The sequence below is a fragment of the Cetorhinus maximus genome, chromosome 18 (genome assembly GCF_964194155.1).
Source record: "Cetorhinus maximus chromosome 18, sCetMax3.hap1.1, whole genome shotgun sequence".
Lineage (NCBI taxonomy): Eukaryota > Metazoa > Chordata > Chondrichthyes > Lamniformes > Cetorhinidae > Cetorhinus > Cetorhinus maximus.
The window spans coordinates 24,121,033-24,147,630 of NC_135896.1; the positions used below are offsets into that span (position 1 = coordinate 24,121,033).

At 42.9% G+C, this 26,598-nt stretch overlaps 1 protein-coding gene across 4 annotated transcripts in view; it reads left to right on the forward strand.

The window, feature by feature from the left end:
- The window catches only part of itpk1a (inositol-tetrakisphosphate 1-kinase a), a 208,558-nt gene that overhangs the window by 100,617 nt on the left and 81,343 nt on the right, over positions 1 to 26,598 (forward strand). The window contains exon 1 of one of the 4 annotated variants that reach the window (XM_078562192.1): positions 13,830 to 13,871. The exons of the other annotated variants lie outside the window; for them this stretch is intronic. The gene's annotated coding sequence lies outside the window, so the exon portion shown is untranslated. Of the gene's footprint in view, positions 1 to 13,829; positions 13,872 to 26,598 lie in introns of those variants that run through there. 4 annotated transcript variants of the gene reach the window in all.

Consider the following 26,598-nt stretch of genomic DNA (forward strand, 5'->3'; position numbering starts at 1 on the left):
TTGGTGTTTTCATCGGTTAGATTGCATGCAGCTTTTAAGGGCTAATAAGTCTGAACTCGGCACTAAAACTGAGGAGCCATGCATTCCAGAGAAGATTTGTGTAATGAGGGCTGCAGTGGTGGATTTAGAAAATGTTACACAAGTACCAGGAGGCAAGATATTGCATAGACCATGTCACAAGGAATTGCTGAGAGGGAACCTTGCAACTCTCAGCATGGCTCCGACTGAGGGTCTACTTGCACACAACAAATGTTCCCATACTCCTTTGCAGAATTAAATATTTCTGCCTTTCAATTGAACCTGGAAAATCAAGTCTGTATTTTACATCCTGTGGCCATTGCTATGTGGGTGGGCTTAATCATCTTTTAGCTGTATTTAGTTGTGCCACAAAACTAGGGAGAGCACTTCCTGCACATGTGCAGATGCAGTGTCACTGACAGTGAAGCCCCATGCAGGCAGCTGCCTGCATTAAAATGTTTCGAAAGAAAGCCAAACGCTGTTTTTGCTCCCTTCCTCCTCCACTGGATCCCCTCGCCACTTTCCGCCTCCTATCTATGACCCAAGGCCTCCATTTTGTAGCTTCTCCTTTATTTGCCCTCGCTTCCTTCTGTTTTCTCTCACTGCCTCTCCCCTGCTTCCCCTCACTGCCTCTCTCGAACTTCACCCGCTGCCCCTTGCTGCTCCCTTCGCTGCTGGCTCGTTCCCCCACCCACGCTCCTTCCATACTTCCCTCTCATTGCCCCACCCGCTTCACTCGCGCAGCCCCTTAGTGCTCCCTTCTCATCCCTCCACTCCCCCCCCCCCCCCCCGTGGTACTTTTCCGCTAGCTCGCTTCCTCCCCCTCCCGGCAGCAGAACCGGATGGAGTGGAGTGGGAAGAAGAACTGAAGGGAGCGGCAAAGGGCTGTGGGAGGGAACGTGGAGCGAGGTGGCCAAGGGAGCTGGAGAGAAATGGGAGGGAGCCGGGGGTGGGGTGGAGGCGAGGGGTCATGGGGAAGGAGGGGGCAGGACCTGAGTTTTCAAGGCATACAGCGGTGACATAAGCAGTTGGGGAAACCAGCAGCCGGAGTGGAAGCTGACTTCCCAAATCCCTTTTCCTGTTCAGTGGCAGCAGGAGTTAGTGTATCCTCCACCTTCCCCAACAAAATTTGACGCCTGGTTGCCTGATTCAGCTTCTTTTGGGCCTGGAGATTTCCGTGAAGCATGTTCAAAGTAATGAATTCCGCTTGTGGTTCTGAATACTTGGCTGTGATTATAGTAACTTATTTTTAACCAAGGTGCGTTGAAAATGATGCCCTGGAGGGAAACACTTGGATTAAAAAGCACTTTCCCTTTGAATTTTGAATGTTCTGCCAGGGATTATTTCTGGATTTCCTGCTATTTACGCTAAATGATTTGGAAAACCTTGTGTTCTCGCAACTCTGTGGGTGACTATACCATGCAGTGCAGTAAACAGGCTGTGCCCAACAAAGAAAAATGAGAGGGAATCTTGTTCCCAATGGATAATCTGATGTTTTAAGGATATTTTCCTTGTGTCGCAGAGGTTGGTTTTTCTTCATGCTAAGATATTTTGACCCAGTTACAGGACCTGCAATTAGAGCATGAGGCCTCGTTGTTCTTCTCCATGTTGAATCTGCATTCCTGTAGCCTCCTGTTTGGTAAGGTGCACTTGCTTCATTCACTTCTTTCTAAATGCAGTAATTAGATCAAGATGTCTCCTTGTAATGTATCTGGCCCCTGCCAGTACAGTAGCTCCAAGCTAAACAATTCTGGGAACGTAGTTTCATTCCTCCACTTTGGGTTAGGCCCGCAGGCCTGATTGAAATGCATTGTGACAAGTCCTGTATAATTCCAGGCATTTAACGTGACTGCCCTGATTGCTCTTTGAACCATTGTAATGCAAAATGACATCAGTTCCCAGTGGTTAACTGTGAACGTGTATTTTAGCTGCTTTTCTTTAATCCCAGGGTTGAGTTTCAGCAAAATGGCTATTTTGGTTCGCCCAACCAATTTGTTTACTTTTTGAACAGTTTATTTATTTGTGATTTTTGAATGGTGGTTGCTGAAGAGTAGATGCCTCACAAGCTGGTGTTCGGCAAAATGTTTTCTATACAATGCTGTCATACATTGAATAAAGCTAAGTGTTTGTTGTACAAAATAAAACAATTTGTCACCTTTTTGCTGCTTTTTTCCCCCCCACAAAGAATACTAGTATGTTTTGATGTACTGGCTATTCTGACCAAAGTGTTGACCTTGACTCAGCAGCAGCACATTTGCCCCTCCATCGGAGGGCTGCCAGTTCAAGACACAAGCACGCAACTGTGCAGTACTGAGGGAGTGCTGCAATTTTTTTGGATGGTTAAACACAGACCCCCTGCTCATCTTCAAATAGAGCAGATGGGAGTTCCCCCGGTGTCCTGGCCAATATGTATCCCTAAAGCAGCACCTAAAAGAGATCTTGCCATTTTGTTTCTTTACTGTTTGTGAGAGGTTGCTGGGTTTCCACTACACTTCAATAAGTAGTGTTCGGTGGAGGCGGGGGCAGGAGGTGATGTAAATGAAGGTTTTTTTTCCCCCACACTAGATACTCTAGCAGCTCAATGCTCACAAATTCTGTCCTGTATTTTGAGCATGTCAGATGTTGTCAATTGAGTAACCAGACTAAGCAGGGAATAAAATGCTTTGGAATGATTTCACATATTTACACCACCCTGGGCATTCCTGCTGCCTTGTTGCAGCAATAGCAGAGTTCCAACCCCAGTCTTCACAGAGGATTGCTTTTCGCTTCCTCTCCCCATACTTTTGAAAAAATTTTGTTACCATTGTGTGTTGTTGTCCATTCGACGTGAGCATCAGGGAACCCATCCTCGTTCTAGGATGCTAGGATGGGAAGCCAGTCATATAGCACTCAGTGGATACATTGACAAGCCAGCCAGCCTTTTCTCTTGTGCCGATTTCGAGAGGTTGGAGGTTTGTGTTTCCTGTCTCCTAGGTCTCCACCTCTGAAAGCTTCCGCTAATAAAATCGGCACCAGTTGTCTTTGCCTCAGTGTTTTGACCCAGTTATTCCCCAGTGAGAGATTCAGTTCTCAGGCCAGTTTGTTGACGCATATGCCAGCGCAATACCTATCCTACAAAGGGTACCACTTGTGGGCTTAAGGAAAAACTGGCACGAGTGGCATGAAGGAGGGACGCTGTTCTGAATGGCAAGCAGATGAGAGTATGGTTGACCGGTCCTTTTATTTTTTTTAAAAAAGGTTGGTTTTCCCTAGTTTAGTTGGAAAAGCTGATTCTGTTTAAAAGAATTTCACTGTTGCAAATTGGTAATTAATTTATCCCAGACGAAGGGCTTCAATCAAACTTTTGAGGGAGAGTAATTTTTACCTAGCTTGCCAAGTGGGAAATTCCACAGGATGGGGTGGAATGTCATTTCTAAAGCCTGCTCTCTCTATTCCTCTGTTGACTTCAATGGAGAGTAAAATGGGGAGGGACGTAAAACCAGCAATGTATGTGATCCTGTCGGCTGTTTCGACATGGTGAGGGGTGGGGGGTTGCTGGGGGGTTGGGTTAGGTGAGCATTTTTCTCCTGATGTACCTTGCCATTTTCTGGGGTAAATTTGTTTGCAAAGTATACAGTTTTCCTCATGTCAGTCTTGTGGTATGTATTTCATTAAATGCACTTGTTTTACAATGGTTGGTCTTTTGATACATAACAAATAAGTCTGATTGACCACTGCATGGAGAGGGGTTAGCGTAAGTGGTGATGTCACCTGGACTAGTAATCTAGTTAGCCTTTTAGCTTTTTTAATAAAAAGTTTTTTATTTCTAGTTAGCCCAGGCTAATGCTCTGAGGATGTGGGTTCAAATCCCACCATGAGCAGCTGATGGAATTTAAACACAATTAATAAATCTGAAATTGAAAACTAGCCTCTGTAATGGCTGAAATATGATTCCACAGCCCTCCTGTAACTTGCCTGTGTGTCTCTGCTTCATGAGCCTCTGCAGGTTTTTTGAGCGCAGGACCATTACAGAAAGAACCACTGATGGCCATCAGGAGTGTGGGGCCCCAGGTTTTGTGCTCCTGAAGCCCAACAGCAACAACATGCAGTTATATAGCACCTTTTAACATAGTTAAAGCTCCAAAGGTGCTTCACAGGACCCTTCTCATTTGGCACGTCACAGAACCATGTAAGGAAATATTGGGACAGATGACCAAAAACTTGGTCAAAGAGGTAGATTTATGGAGTGTTTTTAAAGGAGGAGAGAGGCTGAAAGGTTTTGGGGAGGAAACTCCAGAGTTTAGGGCCTACGCAGCTGAAGACATGGTGGAGGAATTAAAACTGAGATGAGCGTTTTAAAATGGTGGTTTTGCCATATCAGGAGCTGATGTAGGTCAGTGAGCACGGGCGATAGGTGAATGGGACTTGGGAGTCAGAATATGGGCAACAGACGCTGAAGCTTCATTGCAATATTTGGACCAGATGGATTTTGATAAATGTGTCCCGACTGTCACCAAGTTGGCACACTGACCTGCATGGCTTGGCAGCACGCTAATGGCCTCATTCCCAACCATATCATTGCTTTTTTTTTTGTGTCTCTGTCTCTGTCAATCTCAAGGTTGCAGTTTGACGTCTTTGTACTAATTCTTTCTTCAGATAAGAAAAAGATAGTACTGTTACTTGATATTTTTAGAATTACTATCGTTTTTATTAGAATAAGCATTGCTTGTTTTTAAAACATACATTGTGCTGTAAACACTCTTAAGTTAAACAGAGACAGACTATTTGGCCCAGATTCTTTAAAAGATACCACAAATTGAAAATAATAATGTACAAATCCTGAACATCTCAAAATATAGAAAATGCTAGAAATGTATCATCGTCACCTGAAAAGACAAAAGGAAGGTGAATATGCCAAACTTCAAACTCCATTCCCTAGCTACTGACTCCTCTCCTTGGCAACAGTCTGAGACTAAACTAGTCTGTTTGCAATCTTGGTGTCACATTTGATCCTGATATGAGCTTCCAACCTCATATTCATGCCACCTCTGTGACATCGCCTGACTTTGACTCTGCCTCCGCTCACCTGCTGCTGAAACCCTTATTTATTCCTATGTTATCTATAGGCTCGACTATTCTAATACACTCCTGGCTGGTCTCCCACATTCTACCCTCCCGTAGACTTGAGGTAATCCAAACCTCTGCTGGCCGTGTCTTTACTCGCACCAAGTCCCATTCCTCTATCACTGTCGGCTGTCCCTCGATTTGAGGATGACGTCTACTCAGGTTGTGAGTTTCTGCCATGGGTTTTCATTTGACTGAACAGGCCGATTCTCGACCCACAGGTCTTTGGGCACTTGGGGGCAGGATGTCCTACGGGGTAGTGGGATCTGGAGTGCAGGATTTGGTTCCTTTACTCTCTCTCTTTCTCTCTCTCTCTCTCTCTCTCTCTCTCTCTCTCTCTCTCTCTCTCTCTCTCTCTCTCTCTCTCTCTCTCTCTCTCTCTCTCTCTCTCTCTCTCTCTCTCTGTTGCCACTCTGCCTCATCATTAAGGCGTTTGGTCTCCGTGTAATGCCTCTTTAAGGACAAGTCGCCATTTTGAACAATTGGTAGCAAGCCTCTCGCAGTCATTTAATGTCAATGCTGCCACACTTCAAGGAGAGCTTCAGAGTGTCTTTGAAGTGTTTTCCTTGTCTCACCCTGAAATGCTGGCCTTCTGAGAAAACAAGACCTGGTGGGGGAGATTCTTTTTGGCCATCTGGACACAGTGCCCAGTCCATCGAAATTGATTTTGCAGGGGTTTTGTCTGAATGCTCGTGGAGCTGGCCTCAGGAAGGGCACTCGTGTTAGTTCGATGGTCCTTCTGTTGAATCCGGAGGATGCTGCAGAGGCATTGCTGATGGAATTTCTCCAGCACTCTTGTCGCTGATACACAGTCCAGGTCTCTTTGCAGTACAGGAATATGGTAATGACAGCTGCTCTACACGACGACTTTTATTGACTTATGGAGGTCTTTGTTGTCAAATCAAATGCTCACTGATGTAGTTTGTAGACAGCTGAACTGGTGCAGATCAGTGTTGAATCTCCTTGTCTATCATGGCTCTTTGAGAGAAGAGGTTGTCAAGGTAAGGGAAATGCTCAACTTATTCCAGAGTGTCTCCTTCAACACCCTTTCCTTTTATTCTTCGCCTGTCACCCTGGTGCTCGCTGGCCTACATTGGCTCCTGGACAAGCACTGTCTTGAGTTTATAATTCTCATCCTTGTTTTGAAACCTCTCCATGGCCTTGCCCCTCCCTATTCCTGTAATTGCCCCCAGTTCCACAATCCTCCGAGATATCTGCACTCCTCTAATATCAGCCTCCTCTAATATTGGCGTTCCCGATTTATTTATTTTGCTTCACCGTTGATGGCTGTGCCTTCAGTTGCCTAGCTTCAAGTTCTGGAATACACTCCCTATACCTCGCCACCTCTCTACATCTCTTTCCTCCTTTTAAGACACTCCTTAAAATCCACTCTTTGACCAAGCTTTTGGTCATCTGCCTTCATATCTCCTTATGTGGCTCAGTTTTATACTTTGTTTTATTATGTTAAAGGTGCTTTATAAATGTAAGTTATTGTTTCTGGTGCAGTTCTGGTTCTGACTTTCTCCACACAGGAGAGCGGGGCTGACAGCTCTCTAGTCGGATGTTAACTGACCTGATGTATGCTTCCAACTGTTCTAATTTTTCTCATTTTTGGCACAGCAGCGATTTGAACCTTAGAGAGCTGGGATCTTGAGCACTTGAGTTATGCCATTTTTGAGCAGCTTCTATAGACACTGGAGTAGAATAAAATTGCAATTGTTCTATCATTTTATATCAACAAAATCATTTTGGATACCAAAACTGTGTTGGAAATCTGATATAATAGAACTTCTTAAAAAGAAATACAGTGGATATACCAGCATTTGTACAGCGAAATGACAGGTTAGAGTTGTTCAAGGCTAAACAAAGGAGGCTTACGTCCCTTCGATAGGATGGTCTAAATTGGAGGGTTGGGATGGGACAAAAGTGGGCAAAGGTCAGGGGTCAAATAAGTTTAAATGCTAGTACAAGGCAGCAGTCACTGTTTAACACGTAGCGAATTGATTCTTTTTAAAAACTGGAATGAGGTAAAAAGCATTGAACAATGTAGAAAGTCTTGGAGAAGGCTTTTAGAAAGGCAAAAGACAAGTAGCACAGCTTGAAAACGTTCAGGAGCAATGTGAAGAGGAGAAATGAGTATGAAAGTGGGGAGAGGCAGCTGGAGTCACTGTTTAGACTAAGAAACTGAAGAGTGACCTGGAAATGATGCTGTTCCTGATGTCTGCCTTGAGCTTGGTTGGATCAGTTTAGGAGGCCAAAAGTTGAGAAGGTTAGAATGTGTGGGAGAGTTTAATGGTGCATCACATGGAGGCCATGGTTACGCTTGGGAACACAGCAGTGATGCCTGTCAAGGCGATTGCTCTGTATCTGTTCCAGAGATGAGAACAGGCCTTGCGGGGCAGGCTTCTCGCAGTTCTTCCAGTGATCCTTTTCAAACATGCAACTGTCAAATTTTTCTTTCTTTTTTTTGTTCCACTGACTTGTACAGGAGATGTCACAGATGCTACTGTGTAGTACTGGCTGTCTGGTTTGCTTTTGGTCATATTTTTGATCGGTTGTGTATTCTTCTTTGTGTTCATTTTCCGTTTGAGATGTGCACATAAATCCACTCGCCACGCCATACAACCTGCGTTTTTTTTTTGAGTTTGCTCTTGGATTTCAAAGCGCCAGCAATCATGAAGCTGCAGTGACTTTGCATTAATATTTTGAAAAAAAAAAATGAACAAAAATGCCACAGGTTTGACACTTGGCCTGACTTCAGCCAGCATGTTGGCAGGCCTCCTGACTTTTATTCAGCAGACCCCTTTGAAATTGTGTGTGTGTGTGTGTGTGTGTGTGTGGTCACAGGCTGAGAATTGGATCAGTCAGGGCTGTGATGCTCCAGAAGATCAAATGGTGTCTATATTTCCCATTGAAGCTTTACCATGAATGATAAGCACTTGGGCAAGTACCCATGAGCTGGCAGAACTATATTTCAGTGAGGACTCCTGTGTGTTTGGAAGGGAAGAAAATTGGCGATTTATAATGACTGAAAAGAGAATAAAAATAAAATTACATGCTGGACCTGTGAGTGGTTTGAAGGAAAACTGCATCTTATCACTACTACCCATGGCAGGTCTCGTGATGGATCTGTTAGCAGTGTGTTGGAACAATAGGGAAACGTTAGGATGCACGCAGAAATATTTATACGTTCCCCGTCCTTCAGGTTGTACACAACAATCCGCTTTAAACTGCATAATTGGGTGTGACTTCCTTCCTGGGCTCCGACAAGCATATGTGTTTAAAGTGACAGTGCTACAGGAATATATTTAGTTGTCTTTCAGAACAACACTTCAAACAGAACCTGTATTCTGGGGGATAAATGTGTGAGCAGTGCTGAAAGGTGGTTTAAAAAAAAAAGTACTGGAATGAGTGGACTGCATTATCTCTTTGAGGAGAGCTGTTTTTATTTGCTTGGCCTGAGGTGAATGAAGTCCTGGGGCAATCCATGTTCCTTTGCCCCATTTTGTCACATTGTGAAGGTTTGTGAGGCCTTTTGTGGTGGGATAGTGTCGAGTAAAATGGTATTTAAAACTGTCTCTTCCCGTAAGCAGTCCATAAAACTTACCTATGACTAAGCTTTTGATCACCTGTCCTAATATCTCTTTGTGACTAGGTATCAAATTATGTTTGATACTCCTGTGAAAGACCTTGGGATATGGCACTGTTTAAGGTGCTATATAAATGCAAATTGTTGTTGCTGTTGTTGATATTTCAGTAGCTAATATATGTTCTCTGTTATGAACTCTGCGCACTGGTGGTGTTAACCAGATTTTGGGCAGAAATTATGCACTCCAGATTGCAGTGGACATGAAGCCTGTTTAAGAAAATACTGAGCCTGACTGCCTAACATAAAATCCTGTCATGGCCTTGTAAATATAAATCTTTTTTTGTTTTGGAGCCATTCCTTATTATGAAGACGGCGATAGCTTATATGCTTGCCCTCTGAATCTGGTTTGGCTGTTGGGAACATGGTTTCCTTTAATTTGTTGAACTTTGTTCATTATTAACAGTTCAAATCGATGTATAGTAGCTTAACTGCACCATAGGTGCATATGCACAGGTAATGAAGCTTCATCTGCCTGTTCAGACAGGTTGCATGAGGAAGTGTCTTGTACTGCATGTTCAGTATTGGGAGCATGGTGTACCTCCTGCTGAACAGCTGAGCAAGTTATACTCAACTCCTACCCTGAGCGCATGATTTATTTCTAATTGTTAATTTCCTTCTCTGCCACTTTGTCCACTTTTGATGCTTATTTGTGCCAGGGTGATTCTGTTGTTAGTATCAAAGTGGGTTCATGGCTGCAAATGAATGATTTAAGTGTCCAGATCTCACTAGACATAGGCGGACATCAGTTCTCCACAGTTTTATCCTCCTCGTCCACTGCAGTGTAAACTTAAGCCATGGATTGAAAGAGAGCAGTTAACGTTTGAGTTTCACTTTAGAGGAGCTGTGTTTATTTTGAAGTGTTAAATGTCATGGCATTTCAAACACTAAAGTACGTCGCTCCAGTGAATGAAGATGTGACATTTATGATCCACAGAAGACAGTTTAATTTGAAGTGTGATATATCAAAATTATTTATAAAATGTAAAGTCGTTTTTAGCGAGCAGCAGCTCTTATATACTGATGGAGAGTTCCAGGTTTGCTTGTTCCAACACGAGTGAGGGTGAACTGGTTGCTAAAGTATTTATCAAAAGTGGAGCAAGAGATTGCAGCTACAGTGTTCATAGAAACGTACAGCATCAAAGGAGGATGCTCAGTTCATCGTGTCTGTGCTAGCCGAATAAAGTTATCCAGCCTAATCCCACTTTCCAGCTCTTTGCCTGTAGCCTTGTAGGTTATGGCACTTTAGGCACATATCCATGTGATGTTTATCTGTTTTCCATCCTTCCACTACACAAATCCATGTATAATGTGAACCCACCTGCCTCAAAATTTCACCCAATAAAACTGAGTCCGTGACCCAAATATAAGATGAAGTTCAAAATGACAGGGCCCCTATCCACTAAAATCCTCACTGGCTGATGTCTGCAAATTTTAAGCAATGCATTTTGATCAGCTCTGCTGCTCTCTTAGTGACATTGGAATGGCTGCTTTCTGTTATCAATTCTCCCCTGGTTCTAGCCATACCAAATACCCTCTTCCTTTTAAGTATCTTGCCTAGTCAAGCAGCCTTCCTTTGTCATCTCTACTTATTTCTTAGTTATAGAAGTAATAGTTGCTTGGTGGTAGAGTGTTGCTGAAAAAAGAGACATGCTGTCAAAGCTTTTCGTCTTGCACTCATCAGGACAAATTTGTAAGAATACCAAATCTCAAAAGGGAACAACAATTTAAACTGCATGAGATTGGTTGGCGAGTGGACTCTGGTCGATGTGCTGCCATGGAGAATGCACCAGGAAACAGTTATTCCCCCAAGCATTTGTTCAAATTCAGATCAGGCAAGTTGACTCTGGTTGAGGCGTTGCCATGGTGCATTCTTAATTTGGAAGTAAATTTCTGATTCTATAAATTAACTTATTTTGGTGTATTTCAATTATTGTCCTAAAATTTAATAATCTTAATGAATAAAATGCCCTGCATGTGCATCTGAAATAGGAATTTTCCAATCCCAAGTTGGCTGGTTACTCCAATTATTTTTCCCCTGTTGCTTGTCCTCCAGCTCCGAATGCATGCCTAATGGCCTGCTATCGGCAGTGGCCTGTCAGTTACTATTCTATAATTTGTAGTGAGGCTTTAGTCGTCTTCAGTCGCTGTAGAGATGAGATGTGCTTCATTTACAGCTCAGCTTCAAGTGAATGCTTGCCTTGTTGACCAGTTGTGGTCAGAGGTACCTGTATTACCATTGTATAGTATAGTTTAGTGCACCATCAAGTCAAGTTGATTCAATATAGCTTTTGTCACTGGCATTCACCTGGTAACATGGAAGATTGCCCAGGCATGTCTTATCTACAAAAATCCGTATAAATCTAAATCAGACAATAACTGCCATCAGCCATATGCCACACCAATAAAGTATTGGCAAGAGTTATCAATAGTGCCACCTAGCAACACTTAGTTACTGTAACACACTCACTGATGCTCAGTTTGGTTTCTACCAGAACCATTTGGCTCCAGTCGTCAATATGCTCTTGATTAGACATGGATGCCACAAGCGAAATGAAACTTTCCCTGACAACAAGGCAACATTTGGCCTAGAATGGCATTGAGGAGCCGCATCTAAACTGAAGTGAACGAAAGGTTATACCTTGCTGAAAAAAAGATGGGCAGTGGAGGCCAGTGATCAAAGCCCTGCAACATCACTGAAGGAGTTTTTTAGTGCAGCGTACTTGGCCTAAATATCATCTTCCCCTTCATCAGTGATCACCTCTTCATTGTCGAGAGCAGTTTGCCAACGATTCCAAAGTGTTTAGCCCTATTTGCAATTTCAGCTCATGCTAGCAAATGATATCCAGGCTTTGGCTGATAAATAGCAAGTAACATTCACCCGTATAAGTGTGACTATCTCGAGCAAGAGAAACTAGCAAGAGTCTAGCTGACTCCCAATAACCTTTGCCCGATGCCACCATTGCTGAGTCCGTCATCAACATCTGGGGGTGGAGGGGGGTGAAGCAGGAACACGTTGCCCATCAAGCATCAAGGAAAAGGCCTACGATTATCATCATGGAACAATTAGGAATGGGCAATAAATGTGGCCTTGCAACTGTTTTCCACATCCCAAGAACAAATAATTTGTTGGGGAAAAATAAACTCTTGCGCAGCACCTAATTTTGAGCTATGAAGTGTAATTGTGTGCTTTTTGAGCAGTTTGATGGGGAGGAGCATTGTTCTCTGATAACTGGATGCTAAGTTTAACCCCAGTCGCAGCTCTGGAGGATGCCTCTGACTTGAATTATCTTCGAGGCAGATGCAATTTGTTACGCGGCTCTTCAAAGTGAACCTTGTCTGCTATTGTCGAAAATGGCTTTGTGGTTCAGGATGGAGAAAGAAGTGCTGGGAGGAACTGCTCCTGAAATTTTTGGGAGGGAATGATGTCCATTTTGGACAGCAGGCATAAACCCAGCCAGAGGTTTATTCCACCACTTGCATAGAACTTGCCATATACTGGGCAAAATGGGAGATGAGAGGTGTTAAAGAAACACCTCCAAAATTACCATGAATGCAACTTTTTGAAGCAAAACAGCCTGTCCCATTGATTCTGGAACTGAGACCAATGTGCACTGCGGACATCTCTCGAGCCTGCACTGTTCTGCCCTCTGGGTAGGAGATTAGAGGGGACAAAATGGTCCTTTTGTTAAGATGGGAGCAAGTAAGTTTTAGTTCGCCTGTGGGCATGTGGTGATAATTTTGAAAACTAATGTGCTTGTTTTGGAGCTTGGTGGGGAATTGCATCATCACTTGGTTTGATTTTCACCAGATCTACCAGGAATGCCCCAGATTTGAACACCCAGTTGGTGCTCGGTTTTCTGCTCCCAGCCAGGGCGCCTGTAGGAGCACTGCAATTGATGTCACTGTCCATGGCTTCAGGAGAGGAAAGGGAAGAGAAACTGGGCAAGATTCCAGATGCTAGTTACCATCCAGTGTTTCCCACTGGAGAACGTCATGTGTCAAAACCAGGTGCGTCTTGGCTTGGCAGCAATGTTACAGTAAGCTAGCCTATGTGGAGCGCACACAGATTCATCCATGGAGAGTGGGTCACTGGAGAAAAGTAATGCATGACTGCCAGTTCCCTGAAACCATAAACAAGCAAGGATCAACAGCTTTGAGAGTGGTACAAGCAGAGTAGGAGACAAACCCAAAACTTGGCTCCTTGGTAATTAAAGGCACGACCCAATGTTATACGGATTATACTGACCAAGGGGTCATGGGTTCAATTGCCTCCATGAAAGAGAGTTTGTTTTTCTTCCTATCTTAGTGAGGGGCTGTCTCTTTAAATCTGAGCCTAACGTTGCCTCATAGACTTTTGTGATTCTTTAACAAACAAGCCCTCGAGAGATTAAGAAGCATTGACGACACATTATACCCTCGGAGAATGAAGAAATATGAACCCATTCCAAAAGAATTCGTCGGCAGTAGGCATTTGTTCATTCAAGGCCTCTGTCAAGCTGCCAGGGTAATTGAGGGCATTTTTGGAAAGTGGCAGACGTCCAAAGTATACTGGACCCGGGCACTTAGTGCAACCATAGCAACAGATTTTTTTTCTTTCTCAATCAAACCTCATGTTTGGTTGTGTATAGCACTCAGTGGAAAAACTGATAGCTAACATTCCAACTTTAAGATGTTTTTAAACTTTTTAAAAAAAGATCAGAAAATAAATAAGCAGAACTGTGCCAAAGCAATTGGACTTAAAAATTGATCTTAACCCTGTTAATGCTGGAAATTCTTTGCGAAGAAAGCACTTGTCTTTCACATTGGAGCAATGGAATCTTGCTGTGGTGTTGGGGGTCTTGCCTACCAGCTGGAGAGCTGGCAAGAGACCTGCAGTGCCTCTTTTCAAGAAGGCTCTGCTGAATCACATGCCAGTCAGGCAGTGGCGAGGCCAGCAGCAGGCGTTCCCCTGGAATCAAGACCCCAGGGATGCATGTCGCGCCCGGCGAGAGCTGTCAGCCAACCAGAAGCCGGTAGCTCTTCTGCTCAGCAGTGCCAATGAGGCAGCCGTGCTGCAGCTGGAAGTACAGGCACCGGAGACCCAGGACCGTCGAGGCTCCAGGTAAGTAATGTGGGGCGGGGCTCACACAGAGAGAGAGGCCCTGAACTCTTGAACTCCCTCCCTCAACCCCTCTGTCTCTCTACCCCTCTCCTCCTTTTAAGATGCACCTTAAAACCTACCTTCTGTCATAGTATCTCTTTTTTGTGGCTGGTGGCAGATTTTGTATAATAATGCTCCTGTCAGACACCTTGCCTTACTTTTTTAAAGGTCTGAAGCAATTGCAAATTGTTCTTCATCCTTCATGCATGCACACAAGCACCAGTTGAGCCTCAATTCTATAAAGCTGGCGAGCTGTAAGCACTGAATTGGTCATGAGCAGTTTGCTGGGTGGGGAATAGGCATATAATCTAGCAGCTCCTCTTGTGAAAATGAGTGGCAAGTAATTAGTTAAAGAAGGGAGAGGGAGGTCATCGCAGGAGCCATTCTCAGCCTAGCAACAGGTCAGGAAGATTTGTGTGGCTTCAACAGGTGCATTCAGTGCCTCCTGGCCCACAAGTGATCCTTCTTAAATAAATTAAATGCTTGCTAGCTGCTTTGGAGTGGCCTGCTACAATCCCCTTTTTAGAGGCCACTGATACCAGTGGTTGAAACATTCACGCCACCAATCGGCACTTCAGCTGGCAGATGGCATGGAACCCTGCCATGATTATTGACACAAGACTCCAGCCTGTTTTTATCTTAACCCACTCAAAAATCGTGTCAGGCAGGAGGTTTATAAAGTAAACATTTGTTTGCAAACCGCCCCAATTTTCAGTGTACATGGTTTATGTTGCTGCATGTGTAAGGAAAAAATGAGACTTGATGGCACTGTAGTCCTTTGCCTTGATGCATAGCCAGTACAACGTGTAGTGCGCGCACTGCAAGTTGTCTTAATCCCAATTTCCCTAAGGATCTGTCTTTAATGGGGAGATTGTAAAATCTCATTGCACTCCTGTGATAGATGATAATATTAAAGGGTTCGAGTTGGGTCGATGCATCAACATCAGTGTTGCCCCACAGATAGCCTGAGCTACTCAGCAGCTGATAGCAGAATTCAGTTTGAAGAATGAGACTGTCTTGTGGTAGCTTGTAGTTTCTCCGCAGAAGCAGCATTGCGGATATAGATTTTTAAATCTTCACAATGGCAGGTGAGATAATGGCCTGCCTTCCCCTGGATGCACTTTATTTCTAGCGTCGGTTAAGTAATTCGTCAGGTCTTCTGCTTTTGATTGTTGCAGTGAGCCGTGGTTGGGTGAAGCTTCTTTTAAAAAAAAAGCACGGAAATAAATAATCTCATTATTTTTGACCTTTTATGCTTGGTCGTACTGTGCCAGTTGGAAAAAGGCAATCCTCAGCTGAGCTTTCTGCAATCTGAACTTTGTTATGCAGCTTTGCGTCTGTTTTTAAAAAGAAAGGTGGTATTTTGAACGGAATGTGTTCACATCAGAAAACCTCACCAATGTGTGCTGAGCAGCTGTAGCTGAATTGCATCAGCTGATCTTAAATCCCTGAGCTGTCTATCACTCAAACCTACCTGTCAGTTGGGCTACAAGACCGGGTATCATGGCTCACTTGAGGTGATTTATGCGCATGCAGGAAAAACATTTAACGTGGTTTTGCTTCAAATTTTGATCATGCTCCTGCGAGGTGCCTTGATATATATTTTACTGCATTAAGGATGCTATACACATGCAAGTTTTTGTAATAACTCCGTTGCCCAGCGCCCCTGTGCTCACTAATCTACAATGGTTCCTGATCGCACAATGCCTCAGTTGTAAAATCCCCATTCTTGTTTTCAAATTCCTCAAAGCTTGCCCTCTCTATCTCTATAATCTCCTCTAACCCCACAGCCCTCCTGAGACATGTGTACCTCCAATTCTGACATCCAGCGCATCCCCAATATTTAATCATTCCACCGTCAGCTGGATGCCAAGCTCCAGAATCCTCTCCCTAAATCTGAATCTCTATGCCGGATCTTATTCTGGATCCTGTGGGACCTTGTTGCCAGTTTGTTGTAAGTGGTGGCCGAGTTGGTACTACAGATTGATCAGCAGACGCTTCTTAGGTGGAAACTTTGTTTATTTACAAAGGTACTTAGCAGCAACTACACGTGTGCTTTCACTTCAAACCCTATCTCTACACTACTGACTACTAACTGGAGAGGTAGCCTGTTCTACTCTCCTATTGGGTACTAAGATCATGTGATCCTCCTTGATCATTATTCTTAAAGGTATGTTACACACTAAATAAAACCAAAATTACCACACTCTCTACCTTTTGCTCCTCCTTTAAGATGCTCCTTAAAACCCACCTCTTTGACCAAACATTTCCTCATCTGCCCTGATATCTCCTTCTGAGCCATGGTGTCAAACTTATTACTTTATAATGCTGTTGTCAAGTCCCTGGACTTTTCAGTACATTTAAAGGCACTATATGAATGCAGGTTGTTGTTGCGATGCATTAGATATTTCGTACTGTTGATTTTAATGTGCCACTAAATCATGAGGCGCCATTTGAAAGTGACATTCTCGGGGGAACTCCGCTGATTGGATTATAGACTCCGTCTATAACATTGGCAGCATTGTTATTTCAATAATAATTCATAGCTGATGTTCAAATCCTCTGCATCTGCCATGAACAAGATGGTGTTGCCTTTCTCCTGTGCTGCAGCAAATAGGATGTCTTGCAAGGAAGTGATGTGTTGCAATAAGTTGGCACCTTTTTTTGAGTTTATTGGTTGTGGCCTGTGGATGTTTTGCTCGCTGGTGAGGATATATTCCAATTATGTTCGGTCTCTTGTGTGGGACTCCCTTGACGTCACTACAGGAATTGTGATTCAGAAAAATGAATGGTTTCTGAGGCTGTATGTTTATTGTGGACTTTTCAGTGGCTCTTGGCCAACTGAAGCCTTGTTTTAATTCCCGCCTTGCATCTAATATAAATGAATGCTGTGATTCTTGCTTTGTCAGTGCATGCCAGTGAACTGTTCTCTTGCAAGTGGAGCCCAGCTAATCCAAACAGGTTCCCTGCTCGCTCTGATTCATCTCGTTTCCCCATACTTCAATGAAAGCTCCAGTCCTGATGGCTGAATCTTAAACTATAAGACGTTGTGGAGCCAGCAGGACATGTGGTAGTTTACACCATGGAGTGTTGATGGTGGGGAAGGAGCTCTGTAGTTGCCCATAACCCTGTGGTATAAAAACACCTTGAGCTTCTGTAACTGGTGATGGAGAACAAGAACGACCTTATTGGGCACCGTCATCGATTTAAGTTTGTCGAAAGCGATACCGTTAAAATTCTTTCATTTCCTCCCCCCCGCCATTTCCGTGGGGGTGGATTAATGAAAATGGGCTCGGGTTCATTTATTTAAAGCTGAAAGCTCTGTACAACAATAAGAATGAATGAGGCCTAAATATTACATATTTAAGCATCCAGTAATAGACTCTGTGTCATTTGTCATTGTAAAAATGTTAACTGTCTTTCCATGTTTAGACTTTTGTTTAAAATAGATTACCCTTCTAGTTCATTTTAAACTGTTTGCCTCTCTGGCAGTTTCAATCCATTTACAATGCTGTGTGTGATTCAAAAAAGATATGGGAAAATGAGCTGCTTTTTAAAAAAAAACAAACTGTTATTCTGCCCATAAAAGGTAAAAATATTGAACTGAAGAATTTGATTTGTGTTCCTTATTCAATGAATCCTCAACATGCCAGTAACAACATTGCCTCGATGGCCCAAGGGGTAAAGGCACTCGCTGTGTTATTTGCTTCTGACCAGAAGATGCTCTTCCTGGCTTGAAGTGCATTACCTAATTGCAACTGGGCCAACACTGAGACCGTTATTGTATTTGTCCTTGGTGTGTGGACAAAAAGAGTGGAAGTTTATGGAGAGTTTTTCACGACCTCAGGACATCCCAAAACACTTAACAGCCAATAGAGTACTTTTTTTTGTGTGTGAATAGCCATTGAAAAAAATCTTGCTTCAGCCAATTTTGTCTCTCCCAATGTTGTATTCTTGGCCTTTTTATTTTTGCAATTCATCAACCCAAATTTTTTTATTGCTCATTCATGGGATGTGGCTGTCGCTGGCCAGGTCAGCATTTATTGATCCAGCAGTGATGGATGTTTAATAGGTGGATATCCATTTACCGAATCAGGCAGCGGAAGACATTCTGTGAATCACAACTGTTTTGTTGTTAAACTATAGTTCAGTTTCCACTCTTCCCTTCTGGATCCTTTCCCTGTCTGGAAGCAAGAACTATCTTAATGGGGAAAAGCATAAGTACAGGCTTCAATGAGCATCACCTGCTCTCAATTCACTCTGAAGCTTGTCCTAGTTTACCCTTAAAAGTATCTGTATTTCTGAAACAAAAACAGAATTACCTGGAAAAACTCAGCAGGTCTGGCAGCATCGGCGGAGAAGAAAAGAGCTGACGTTTCGGGTCCACACGACCCTTCAACAGAACTGAAGTATAGTTAGAAGAGGGGTGAAATATAAGCTGGTTTAAGGTGGGGGGCGGGGGGAGAGAAGTTGAGGGTGGGGTGGTTGTAGGGACAAGCAAGCAGTGATAGGAGCAGATAATCAAAAGATGTCACAGACAAAAGGATCAAAGAGGTGTTGAAGGTGGTGATATTATCTAAGAAAAGTGCTAATTAAGAATGGATGGCAGGACAGTCAAGGTACAGCTCTAGTGGGGGTGGGGTGGAAAGATTGACAAGGTATTAGTTGTAGATTTAAAAATAATGGAAATAGGTGGGAAAAGAAAAATCTATATAAATTATTGAAAACAAAAAAAAACAAAAGGGAGCGGGGGAGGAAACGGGGTGGGGATGGGGGGAGGGGGAGTTTAAGATCTAAAGTTGTTGAATTCAATATTCAGCCCGGAAGGCTGTAAAGTGCCTAGTCGGAAGATGAGGTGCTGTTCCTCCCGTTTGCGTTGAGCTTCACTGGAACAATGCAGCAAGCCAAGGACAGACATGTGGGCAAGAGAGCAGGGTGGAGTGTTAAAAAGGCAAGCGACAGGGAGGTTTGGGTCTTTCTTGCGGACAGACCACAGGTGTTCTGCAAAGCGGTCGCCCAGTTTGCGTTTGGTCTCTCCAATGTAGAGGAGACCGCATTGGGAGCAACGAATGCAGTAGACTAACTTAGGGGAAATGCAAGTGAAATGCTGCTTCACTTGAAAGGAGTGTTTGGGCCTTTGGACGGTGAGGAGAGAGGAAGTGAAGGGGCAGGTGTTGATCTTCTGCGTGGGCATGGGGAGGTGCCATAGGTGGGGGTTAAGGAGTAGGGGGTGATGGAAGAGTGGACCAGGGTGTCCCGGAGAGAACGATCCCTACAGAATGCCGCCAGGGGGGGTGAAGGGAAGATGTGTTTGGTGGTGGCATGATGCTGAGTTGGCGGAAATGGTGGAGGATGATCCTTTGAATGCGGAGGCTGGTGGGGTGATAAGTGAGGACAAGGGGGACCCTATCATGTTTCTGGGAGGGAGGATAATATTTTAGATAATATCACCACCTTCAACACCTCTTTGATCCTTTTGTCTGTGACATCTTTTGATTATCTGCTCCTATCACTGCTTGCTTGTCCCAACAACCACCCCACCCTCAACTTCTCTCCCCCCGCCCCCCACCTTAAACCAGCTTATATTTCACCCCTCTTCTAACTATACTTCAGTTCTGTTGAAGGGTCGTGTGGACCCGAAACGTCAGCTCTTTTCTTCTCCGCCGATGCTGCCAGACCTGCTGAGTTTTTCCAGGTAATTCTGTTTTTGTTTTGGATTTCCAGCATCCGCAGTAGTTTTTTGTTTTTATCTCTGTATTTCTGACATTGTCAATGGTCCTTAAACTCCAATTACTTTGTCCCAAGGTTGTTTAGCTCCAAATGCTTTCTCTGGCCAGAACCATAATTTTGGGATGCTTATGATGAAAAGTGTATTTTGCGGTCAGAAAATTTTATGAGTCCTACACCAGCGACTTGCATTTATATAGCACCTTTTAATATAGTAAAACCTGCCACGGTAAGTCACATGAGCGTTATCAAACAACGGTTGACACCAAACCAAAATAGGAGACAATAGGACAGGTGACTACATCTTTGGCCATCTTTCTTCCTTCCTTACTACCCTAGTGAAATCATTACAAATGGGACCATCCTACACTTTGGGTGCTCAGAGTTCCCATACCTATCCTGTGACAACACACTTGGGAGAGGAGGCGCAGTAAGAAGAAAGAAATTATTTGCTTTATTCCCCTCCTTTCCTCCTTTTTGTTTCTTTCTTGTTCTTTGCTTTTTCAGCTCTCTCTCCATTCTCTTATTCACTATCTTTTTTTTTAATCTCTTTCACTGCTTTTTCTCTCCTGTCTGTTTCTCTTTTTCATTCTTCTCTTCTTTTGTGTTCTCTTTTTTTCCTGATACATCTTTTTCTTTCCTCTCTTTCTGTACTTTTGTTCTTTGTCTTTCTGTCCTGTCTTTCTCTGTTCTTCCCTTTGACATCTTCTATCTTTGCTTTCTGTGTGTCACCTTGGTTGAGTTCCAGCTCAGGCAAACTGGCCAGTGATGATGTCTCTGGGAGCTGGTGATAATGCAAAGTGACCGTTTGGGGAGACTCAACTCTAGTATATGTGAATAAGTCTGGAATATAAACCACCTTTGCATTTGGAATTAATTGGCCTTCAAACAAAAATTTAAGAACCTGTGATTATAGAGTCCCAATTATTGAATTACTGAAGTTGAGTTTCTTTTTGAGCTAGTTGTTTGCAAATGACTCATTGCCGTAAATGGGTACCTACTACTTAGCAACCAGATTCTTGTGGGAACATTGTTGTGCTCGCTAACCCTTTCAAAACAAGTTGCCAGCAAATTTGCCACTTTGCAACTGAATTATAGAAGATAAGGGCCTGTATGCAAAGACCATGCCAGTTTAAAGCTGGATGTGTGGTTTGTAAAACTATCTAAGCAAGGCTGAATGATGTCTGAGATTTCTACTGTGATCTAGTATGGATTTGGTATTTGGGTAGGGATCCTAAATCAGCATTTGGAATGATGAATCCAATGTTGACAGCATCCATATTATGGTGTGAAATGCTGGGACTTTGTAAGTGTCAGAACATTTGATAGCATTCATACTTACAGTATGCTTATGTCTCTTTGATAAACACTGAGCAATATAGAGGATCTGCCATATACTGGTCACCATAAGATAATTGTTAATATACTTAACCCCTTAAAACCAGAGCTGGAGATGAACATTATTTATAGCTTTATAATTATGACTCAACCTCGATTGAGTGGCATCACATTCTGCTCCTGAGTCAGAAGGTTCAGAGTTCAGGCCTCACCAAAGCGACTTGAGTATGCAATCTAGGCTGTCACTTCGGTGCAGTACTGAGGGGGTACTGCACTGTCACCTCAACAGGGTGGATGCTGAGAGGGTGATTTCCCTTCTGGGCGAGACTAGAACTAAGGGACATAGTTTATTTAAGGCCACAATCAGATCAGCCATTGTTTTATCAAATGGCGAAATAGGCTTGAGGGGGTAAATGGCCTACTCCTGCTCCTTATTCGTATGTTTGTATGTAATTCGTAAATGCTGTCTTTCAAATGAGACATAAAACCAAAACCCCAGTGTTAGACATTGTGGGCGTAAAAGATCCCAGAGAGCTGTTTGAAAAAAAAGCAGGGAATCATTTCAATGTCCTGGCCATTTATCCCTCAACCAGCAGCACCAAAACATGCCATCTGGTCATTTATCTCAATTGCTGCTTATGAAGCCTTGTGCAAAAAAGCAGTTCTTGTACTTCCTGCATTACAACAATTGACTGCACCTTAAAAGTTCATTATTGACTGTGCAGAACTTTGGAATGTCATGAGGATGTGAAAGGTGCTCTATTAATGCAAACTATTTTTTTTCTTTCCTTCCCATATCTCACAAATAAACAGGTGGGTGTAAATGCTGTCAGTCAAGAGATGCTCTTGTGATGTGTTTAATTATCAGCGTCAGTTATCCCACATAACTGTAGGTCAGCTTGCACACCATCTCTGCTGTCAAAGGGATGGATGGACAACCTACTTGTAAGTGGATCTCCCATGACAACACACGTGGGAAGTCGAGACCAAGTGTGGTGATCTTCTGGTGAAGTGGGATTAGAGGGAGGGGAATAATTGGACCAGGACAACCAAACATCTTTCTCCATTTTAATGTCATACATTCTACCCTATTTTTATACAATACTTTCATTTTATTTCATTTATATTTCAATTTCAAAACTCAGCACAATTTGGAGAGAAGAGAATACAGAATTGGTTGGACCACAAGTGAATTTCTCTGCAGCACAGGCTGAGGGTCTGGGAGGTGCAGGAGTGAGGAACAACAACACCATCACTGGTGGGAGGGTGTAATTGCAGTGTGACAAGGTTGCTTAGGCAGTTTCAATCATGAGGGACAAGGGAATTTGATGGAAAAATTTGACAAGATGTGACAAAAATGTAACAGCAGGAAGAGAGGATTTATAGTCAGGAAGCTTGTGCAGAGCCAAGGTTTTAAAATAGTATCATTTAGTGCAGTTTGTGGGGAGAAAGCATTTGGTAACTTTAAAACATTATTAAAAATTTGTACTTGATATGCCTACTTGATTGCACTAGCATTCAGTGCTGTTTCTTCACACTGAGGCATCTCTTAGCAAATATAAGGATCTGGGGCCAACAGAAACCTTAGATTGCATTGACTGCCTACAATGTTAGATCAGTTCTTCAAAGCATGTTTCCAGTGCTGAGCACCAACACCATCAGCACGCATTTGCGGGCTTGCATAGTGCTGGAGTCTTTTTACTTCGTTTTTTGTGCTATTGGATTTTCAAAGGATCCTGGCTGCAAGCAGTTTACCTGGCAAGGCCACTTTTTTTTTGCAGGTTAGCCACTTTTTTCCAGAGGGCAATGATTGATGCTCTGCTATTAGGTCATTTTTTTTTTTCCTTATCAGAAAACAATAGAGAGGAATGAGTCAAACCAACTGAGGGCTGCTGCTATGAAACCTGAATAAAATTGAATAGCCTTTGTCACTGCAGAGGCAGCCTTTTGAATAGCAGGTTACCAGTGACATCTTTACAAAAGGGGATTGATTTCCTTGTGGCTTTGTATTGGCTTGCATGTAACGTGAATCCATTTTTAGTCTGATTTGGAGTACAGCTATGTGTACAGTTAACCTGAGGAGATTCTCTTCAGCTTATTCTGGGTTTGCAGCACCCAGCTGATAAATATCTAAAACCCTAGATTACACAATCCAGCTTTATTTACACAGTCACAGACCACAGGCTCCCAGCTTAAGATGTAGAGGTTGGGAATGGTATCATGTCTGGTGTTCCCTGCTCTCTGTTCATGTAGCTCAACAGCTACACGCTCGATATAGGAATTCATAGAACCATAGAAAGGTTATGGTGCAGAAAGAGGTCATTCAGCCCATTGTGTCTGCTCCAGCTAAAAATAGAGAAAAAAAGAAACTAACCGCTCATTGTTAATTCCCCTCTCCAGCACTTGGACCATAGCCTTGCAGTTTATAGAACTTTAGATGCAGATCCAGGTACTTTTCAAATGAATTGAGTGTTTCAGCCTCAACCACCAATTTAGGCAGTGAATTCCAGATGCCCATTGCCCTCTGGATGAAAAAGATTTTCCTCATGTCCCCTGGCAGCTCTTGATACTGAGATCTGGCGTCATAACCTTCTGGGTTTCACATTTAATAGTAGTGGTGTTGCTAATAGTGAACCATCCATTTTCATACATTTCGGGGCAGCCCCGGTTCTATGTGGCTTAACCTGGTAATAATTTTAACTCTGAATCAGAAGTCAGAGAGCTCAGGTTCCACTGTGGGACTTGAGCACATGATGGCCTAAGTGTGGCCAGCGGCAGATAAACACTGCTTGCTGCTCATTACACTTGCAGCTTAAAGCAGACTGTTTAATGGGCATTTGCATGCCAACCTATGGTAATTAGAGAGCCATTTCAGCACGACTCCCTCTGCAGAGCATCTGGCAGTTGCATGAACAGGGCATACAACAGTGTGTGTCTGTAACCAGTCGGGTTGAAAAATCCTCACTGAGCCATGCAGAGACTAAACCAGGAAATGTCATTTAGAATATTTAATTCCATGCAAAGTCATGTGCAGAAAGTGAAATAGCGAGGGAAAGAAATATGGGATTGAGAGAGATAGAGGAAACAAAGTAAAACTTAAAAAAAACTAAATATCAACAATGATTAAAACCTGAAGGAATGGGATTCCACACTTGTAAAACTGATGTTCTGGGGCTAGAGGGATTATTTGGTAGTAACTAAGACTTATCTTTGAAAATTTACTCTCACCTTTTTTAGGTGTGTTTCATGAGTGGTTAGTGGTTAAGGATGTGATAACAGGACACATAGAAAAGATCAGTGGGATTGGACAAAGTCAACATGGATTTATAAAAGGTAAATCATGTTTGACAAACCTACTGGAGTTTTTTTGAGGATGTAACTAGCAGAATAGGTAAGGGAGAACCAGTGGAGGTGGTGTATTTGAATTTTCAGAAGGCTTTTGATAAAAGTCCCACATAAGAGGCTAGTGTACAAAATTAAAGCACATAGAATTAGGGATACTATATTGGCATGGATTGAGAATTGATTAGCAGACAGGAAACAGTGTAGGAATAAATGGGTCTTTTTTGGAGTAGCAGGCGATGACTAGTGAAGTACTGCGGGGATCCCTGCTTGCGCCCTAGTCACTCACAATATATATGAATGATTTGGATGAGGGAACCAAATTAATATTTCCAAGTTTGCCGACGACATGAAATTTGATGTGAATGGTGAGGAGCTTAAGAGGCTTCAAAGTGATTTAGACAGGTTGAGTGAGTGAGCAAATACATGGCAGATGCAGTATGACATGAATAGGTGTGAAGCTATCCAATTCGGTAGGAAAAACAGATGGCAGAGTATTATTTAAATGGTGATAGATTGGGAAATGTCGTGTACAAAGGGACCTGGGTGTCCTTGTACACCAGTCACTAAAAGCAAGGATGCAGGTGCAGCAAGCAGTTAAGAAGGGAAATGGTATGTTGGCCTTCATAGCAAGAAGACTTGACTACAGGAGCAAGGATGTCTTACTGCAGCTAAACAGGGCCTTGGTGAGACCACACTAGAGGTATTGTGTGCAGTTTGGTCTCCTTACCTAAGAAAGGTTATATTTGGCATAGAGGGAGTGCAGCAAAGGTTCATCAGACTGATTCCTGGGATGGCAGGATTGTTGTACGAGGAGAGATTGGGTCAACTAGGCCTGTATTCACTAGAGTTTAGAAGAATGAGAGGGGATCTCATTGAAACAAATAAAATTCTGACAGGGCTGGACAGACTGGAGGCAGGGATGATGTTTCCTCTGGCTGGTGGGGGTGGGTGATTCTAGATCAAGGGGTCTCAGTCTCAGGATATGGGGTAAGCCATTTAGCACTGAGATGAGGAGAAATTTCTTCACTCAGGGTAGTGAACATGAGAATTCCCTACCACAGAAGGCTGTGGAGGCCAAGTCACTGAATATATTTAAGAAGGAAATAGATAGATTTCTAGACTCTAAAGGCATCAAGGGCTATGGGGAGAGAGCAGGAGTATGGCATTGAGATAAAGGATCAGCCATGCTCACATTGAATGGCGGAGCAGGCTCGAAAGGCTGAATGACCTACTTCTCATATTCTGCATGTTTCTAAGTACCCAACTTCCTGCCCTTCATGTATTTGAATCTAAAATCTCTCCTGAGGTACTGGTGAAGTGAAGCTTATGAAGGAGCAGGTCAAATTGGGCACTACCTTCCTGATTTCCACATTTTAACTGTGAATGTAGGTTGCTGTCCAATTTATTCCATACTAATGGTGAGCGACAGACTTGCTGTTATTTTTGCTTCATAATCCAGGCAATTGAAGGCTGATATCTCGGTGTAGCGCTAAAGGAATGTTGTATTGTTTCAGCTGTACTAGTTCAGCTGTAGGCATCAAAACTAAGGCTCAATCTGTCTGTTCAGATGGACTTAAAAAGTTCCTCTACACTATTTAAAGAAGAGAAGGGAATTCTCCAGTGACTGAGCCAACACGATATCCTATTAATTCTGCCAAAAAACAGATTAACTGGTAATTTATCTGATTGGAACATTCTGTTTGCAAAATGGCTGTTGCATTTGATTACATTCTTGAAGCACATTTAAGATTTTTTGGAGAGATTTGATGAGGTGCTATTTGAATGCAATTTTTTTAAAAGATTGTGCTCTTATGAAACAACGATAAGCTCACGTTTTACAATGAACTGCACACGTACAGCTTTTTAAATTTATGCCACCAGCTGGTGTAGAGTTTGGAGGTGGAAGAAACAATTTGGTAGTGAAAAATGCAAAGCCCACACCACAGTTTGAGAAGCTCAATTACTTAGTCTCTTTTACTAGAGATGTTTTGGGATTGTTTTTGGAACAGAAACTTTGCAACTGCTATTGGAATGTTTGAACTGAAGCTCTGACAGATATAAGGACGTGCAGTCTCTTTAACATGCAAGGCCCCCCTCCAGCTCCACAAGCAAGTTCCAAAGTGATTTACAGGGAAAAATAAATGGGTGCCACACTGTTAAGATCAATAGATTAATATCTGTTTCAGTAGAAAGACTCAATAGCACACTGCGTAATGATTTTGATCCTTCTGAGTTGTTCCTGCTGTTTACAGTAATCCATTTTTATTCTATTCTCTTC